The 6,111-nt window shown below is 42.4% G+C and overlaps 1 non-coding gene across 1 annotated transcript; it reads right to left on the bottom strand.

Annotated features, from left to right (window-relative positions):
- Nucleotides 1-1,083: 1,083 nt before the first annotated feature.
- trnal-cag lies at nucleotides 1,084-1,166 on the bottom strand. Its single transcript has one exon. It is a non-coding gene; the product is annotated as a tRNA-Leu (tRNA).
- Nucleotides 1,167-6,111: the final 4,945 nt, after the last annotated feature.

Genomic DNA, 6,111 nt, shown 5'->3' with positions numbered 1-6,111 from the left:
GGGGGCGGGGCTTAATGTGGTCAAATGGAGCTGAAACATGATTCATAATTCAAATCTAAACAGCAAATAGAGGCGTGTCCAAAAGATGAGGTTTTATTTTAATGTTTATTTGCATAGTGAAGAGCACACGTTAGTACGACCTATGCATATAAACCATTTTAAAAAGCAAGTCCTGAGAAATGAACGGAGGGTGGAGGTGAAGCAGCAGCAGCATCTCACACATTATGACACACACACACACACACACACACACACACAGATATTGTGTTAATTATGAGCTGAATGATGAGCTATGTGAGTTCACTGAGAAACACTGTGTCTTGTGTGAGCATGTTTTCATGTGACCAGCCATCTGTGTGTTTAAATGATCCTAATGTGTGTACAGCAGGTCACTTGTGTGTATCTAGTCTTATGCTCAGTGTGCGTGTGTGTGTGTGTGTGTGTCCACTGTCCCTGGAGTGCACTCTTCTAGTCAATAGAGAGCATAATGTTGTGAGTTTACCCATAATGCCCCAGGGGACCGGTGGTTGAGCGAGCTCATTGCGGTTTGACTGGTGCACTGAGTGGACACTTGGGACGAGAGTCACCGAGATGAGCTACAACAGGCACAGACATGCAAATACGTGTGTTTCCAGATAAATGAATGTTTGTTACCATGCAACACAACATAGACACAGGTTAAGACACTGTTGACACTGTGGGACGTTCATTCTGAAGCTGCACCCGGAGGATTTGGGACTAACGTAAGTCCCTCTGTTCACACCAGGTGTTAATTAATTAAATGTGTCTCCACATGCGTCCCCAGCCAGAACTGGAGATCAGATCTCAGCTTGTGTGTAAATGAGCAGCAGCGCCACCATGTGGTCAGTAGAATATTGTACCAGCTGCTGTCTCTAATGGATCTGGACCAGAACCAGGGACACATGGACGGAGACTTGGAGACATGATCCAGATTTAGGAACCAGATGGAAAGACTCTGACATGATAACGGTCTGATCTATTTGTTATTTCTATCATTTGTGATGGAAGTTATTGTAGAGAAGGAAGGAAGGGTTCAGTTTGAGATTCTTGCTCCAAAACTAATGTCAGAAGTGGGATTCGAACCCACGCCTCCAGGGGAGACTGCGACCTGAACGCAGCGCCTTAGACCGCTCGGCCATCCTGACACATCTTAGGGGGGGAAGGGAGTGAAGATGGGGAAAGGAAGGAAGGAAAGAAGGAAGGAATGAAGGAAGGAAGGAAGGAATCTTGTGTAATACTGTTAAATGTTTATGTGCAATAGTGATAACGGGATATGTGCATTTGTGTAACATATATATCGTAACATATAGTGCAACTATGTTGTGTGTAACAGGCGCCTGTGTATGTGGATGCTTGTTTTTCTTTTTGTGTGTTTGTGTTTTTGTTCAGTTATGCTGTTATGTTAACTGTATTCTTTTCCTCTAATTTATTTTTCACCTGGGACTCCACATGGAAATTAGTCGTATGGGTCTAATCTTTCTTATTTATGTGTAAACATCCAGTTTCTCTTTTTAAAAATAAATAAATCAATCAAATTTATAAAATGTTATGCACATGGATATTTTCAGCATTTTCTCTTTGATGTTGCAGAAACTCACAATGAAAGCCACATTTATGCGTTTTTCTCAATCCTAAGCTCCTTTAAACGTCTGTGTGAAGCTCTTGCAGCCTCCAGCGTCGTCCTGTGGATCGTTCCCGTCAGTCTGCTCCGGTATCGACCTCCTCAGAGCATCATCTTAAATAATTAAGTACCTAAAACACCCTGCTCATGCTCCGGATGCAGCTCGTCGCTTCTAATTTCCTCCAAAAACATCAGCTTAGTGCAGCGCACACACACACACACACACACACACACAGTGCGTTCACACCCTCAGACTCAGACTGTCTCAGCCTCAGCTGTGGTGACTTGGCAGGAAACCAGAGTTTGTCACTCAGCAGCCGTTCGGTCGGTCGGTCAGTCGGTCACTCAGCCATTAGACGGAGGAACATCCTGACTTTATCCTGCACTGCACGCACATGTATACACACACACACCTGTCTCATCCTGCAAACGGCTACAGGTGATGTGTGTTTATAGGACAGGAGGTGGAGGCTTTTAGTGACATATTCTCTACATCCACAGGTTTTCTTTTATTTCTAGAGTCACACACTTATTGGAGCTCTGCTCGAAGTTTGACTTTTTGTACGTGATGCATGTCCCAGTTTGGAACATGTCCTCCTCCTCCACACTAGGTGGCGATACTTGTCTTTTCAGCAGGTTAATACGGCCCCTTTCTGTTTGACCTATTAGGTCATGTAATAACCAACTAGAGTCGTTCATGCAGCAGATCAAACAACAACCAGATGAATAATAGTTGAACTATTTTAATCCCGTACGTAATGCGTGTGCTACTTATGGTGCAGATAGATGGCGCTAGCCCTCATGTGGTTCTTCTACCGGCTCTGTTTACCATCTTCTTCTGCACCGGATTTCTTGGATGTTCTTGTTCCAGGGTCATACGCCAGCGCAAAACGTTGTGTACATGCCGGAGAAAATCAGTTTCCCATCTCATTATCTGGGCGTCCGATGAGAACTCTGATTTTAGTCGGAGTAACGTGTTTACATGTGTTTGTCCAGTTAGAGTCGGATTAAGGCAACAATTCAAAGGAGAAGAATCCATAATGGCATCAATAAAATTTTATCGATGTTCATCTCTATCTCTGATGACACAAAACATGAGGGTCAGTAACTACGATCACGTCAGCTTCAAGAAACTAGAACCACCTCAGTAACTCCCCTCAGAGGAAAACATTTCTCTGCATTGGTTCATACAGTAGCATGAACACTTGGAGCAGGTCAAAGGGCCGTTAGGTGCTTCAGTCCTAAAGGATTCTTTAACTTTTACTCCACATCGGCAGCAGCAAACCTTATTTCCATGATCACACCTGGTCTGGTGTAGGTGGGTGCTACATCCGCACCAATGAATGTCATGTTTTATTTCCTGCTGGTTCTCCTGCTTTAATCGTGCCAAGTCATGATCAGATGATTTCCTCTTTGCAGCAGCACCAGAGGCAGTAAACCATAAGATAAAAAAAAAAAAGATGTAAGAACATATAATTACATTTATTGTTCCCAAGCTTCATAAAAAAACGAAACTATTTGAGAGTAAAGGTTTCTCTGTGGGACTCTTGGATGCAGAGGAAGTTGTTGTTTAATGGTTTGAATCATTTTTATGGACGAACTCGTCCCCAGCATTTAAATCTGATCTGAATGTGAACGGCCAGACGTTGGCGGTTCAGGATGGTTGATATGTCGTAGAGATCAGGGAGTAGTACCAGCCTGCAGCTACACACACACACACACACACACAGTGAACACGTGAACCCATCCTCTCTACACAACACAACACAACACACACACATTTCATTTAACAGAACATTTTTTACCAGCAAACACACTAACCCCATTACATCCCAATTAAATCAATAGAGTGTTTCTATCTGACATCAATTTTCTTTAAATGTCACTAAAACCTCTGTGTACGTTTTAAATGTGATTAAGCTCAGTGGCCTCTGCTGCTGCTGCTGCTGCTGCTGAATAGAAATTGAATCAATGCACTAATCTGGTTTGCAGCTGATTTTCTTCTTTACATCTGTTCAAGCTGCAAAGAGTGTTTTGTAGAATCCCATTTTTTAGAAGCCTGGATCTTTAATGAGACACAACGCTCCAGTCTGAGCGGTTTGACGAGAAGCTGAACGGAGCTCGGACTGAAGAGAGGTTTATATATTTTTTTTTCTGTGTGTTTAATAGATGCAGCTGAAGTCTCCATTATGAAACAACACAGCCTGTGTGCTCCTCGTAAATATAGACTGAAATATCTGGCATTCCTGAACACAGCGGCTCAATAACTGGAACGAGACTGGAATCTGTGACTGTTTCAGCGCAGAGCGGATGAATAAAGACTCGCTTTAATGAATCTCTATGGCTTTTTACATTAGCACGCACAGATAAGCGTCTCATTGGTGGGGTTATGGGAACCGGTACTGAGGAAAAAATACCTTACATAGCCTTCCCACCGATCAGAGCAATGAAGTGATTCAGCCATTTCCAACTTTAGCCTAAATTGCTGTTAATTGTTTGTAATTTAAAGTCATTTCCTGTCAACATCTTCTTCAACGGACCAGATAATGGACTCTTAACATCTTGCTGGCAACAAATTCAACTCAATGTCTCTCAGATGTTATGTATGATCACTTTTACTCTTCAGTCCATCACCACACTTATGTGATTGGTGCAGAGGCTCCAGAACAACTTTCCAGTCTTGCCCCAAAATAAAAGAGTTATTTCTCTTTTTTCTTCCTCCTGTATTTTCTCCAGACGCCTCCGGTCTCCTCATCCAGATTTCACAAAACAAGACTCTGGATGTTAGTCTGTAACTACAACCACTTTCAGCTATAAACGGATAAACCACCCCTATGTGGAATATAGTCACTCACTGTATTGGATAAGTGACAAAAAAGTGTTTATAAATCGGTCCAGGCATCGTCCTAATCCAGCAGACCAGCTGCTTAGGCCACATCCACATGTATGAAAATGATCTGGTTTTCCTTGGTGTTGTGTCTAGTATTTCTGAGTAAATGTCCATTCATTGCAAAACCACATCTAGTTGTAGAAAGGCTGCAGTACATATCCCAGGTCTATGAGTGGAGCTGTTTCTGCTAGAGACCTCTAACCCCCAAAAGAAGAAGAAGAAGAAGAAGAAGAGGCAGCACATAATTACTTCATGTGACCTGTACATTCACATTGAGGGGTTGATCCCGTCGTGTTAATTGCATTGACATTTGTACTCAAATGTGAATGTACAGGCTATGCTAAGCTAAAGCTAACAACTTATCTGCCGGATTAGGACGATGCCTGGACCGATTTAAAAATGGGGAATTCAACCAATCAGAGACGTTTAGAGGACGTGTACTGTTACTCTTCTGTCCGTCACCACATTAATGATCTGATTGGTTCATTGGATCTTTGCTGGAGGAGAATCAGTTCCCAACAGAGAGACTCCACATAAACTTTATGTAGCAAAACCTTCATCTTCTGGGAAGTTGCTGCGTCCTCCTGGATGTTTCAGACTGGTTTTTGGTCCAGATTGTGTTTAAGACTTTATAGACGATTTACTGGAAGGCAGGAACATTGTTCGGTCCAAAGCAAGAGGCCTGACCTTAATATGTTTCTAGTGTTTCCTGCCTCTGCCTTGGGGGAGGGCAGCTTGTCCCAAATGATCTGATTTAGGTTTGTGGAGCAAAAACCAATTCTCTGGTCATCTGTGTCTTAGTAGGAGGCGGTTGGTGTCGAGTGTAAAATCACAGGCTCTGGTTATCTAGATGCCTCTCTTGTGTATTTACCAATGAAACGAGCTGAACATTAAAATACAGTGGAGTGGAAAAACTAAGTGAAGTAGACCAAAAGATCCTCGATACTTAGACACCATGCAGAGATCCAGAGAAATTCAGGAAGGAAGGTCGTTCATTTTCTGCACAACGTTTCCTACAGAAAATATACAGTGGAACCGAGAAAAGGTGGAGGCAGAAACCAAAGCTTCCATGATGCCTGCCCTTCTTCATCTTTCATATTATCTCACCAAAATAAAAACATCAGAATGTATCAAAGTATTTTTCAAACTTCTGATGTTTTTTTTTTTTTTTTATGCATAATCATGTTCCAAAGTTTGGGGCCAGCGACTGAAAAGGCTTGGTCACTTCTCAGCTTCCTATTTGTCTTAGGAGCAGCCAACCTGCCAATCTGAGAGGGCGTGATGGAGCGTAGGCCCGGAGCAGGTTGGACAGAAACTGTGGAACGAGGTCATGAAGACATTTAAAAACAAATAAAAGAATTTTAAAATGAATCCAGAAACAAACTGGAAGCCAGTGAAGTTCAGCCAAAATTGAGGTAACGCGTGATTAAAACCTTTTTTATTTAATGCACCTTCTTTGTTAACAATAACCCCATGATCAAAAAAGTTAGAGAAGCTCTAGTCTGGTGAATGGACAGGACTAGCTCTTCTTCTTCCATCTTCTTCTTCTTTGATCTCCACAGTGGATCTGGAGGTAGGA

Source organism: Mugil cephalus, chromosome 9, assembly GCF_022458985.1.
Source record: "Mugil cephalus isolate CIBA_MC_2020 chromosome 9, CIBA_Mcephalus_1.1, whole genome shotgun sequence".
NCBI classification, from domain to species: Eukaryota; Metazoa; Chordata; class Actinopteri; order Mugiliformes; family Mugilidae; genus Mugil; species Mugil cephalus.
This window is presented reverse-complemented; position numbering and strand designations above follow the sequence as displayed.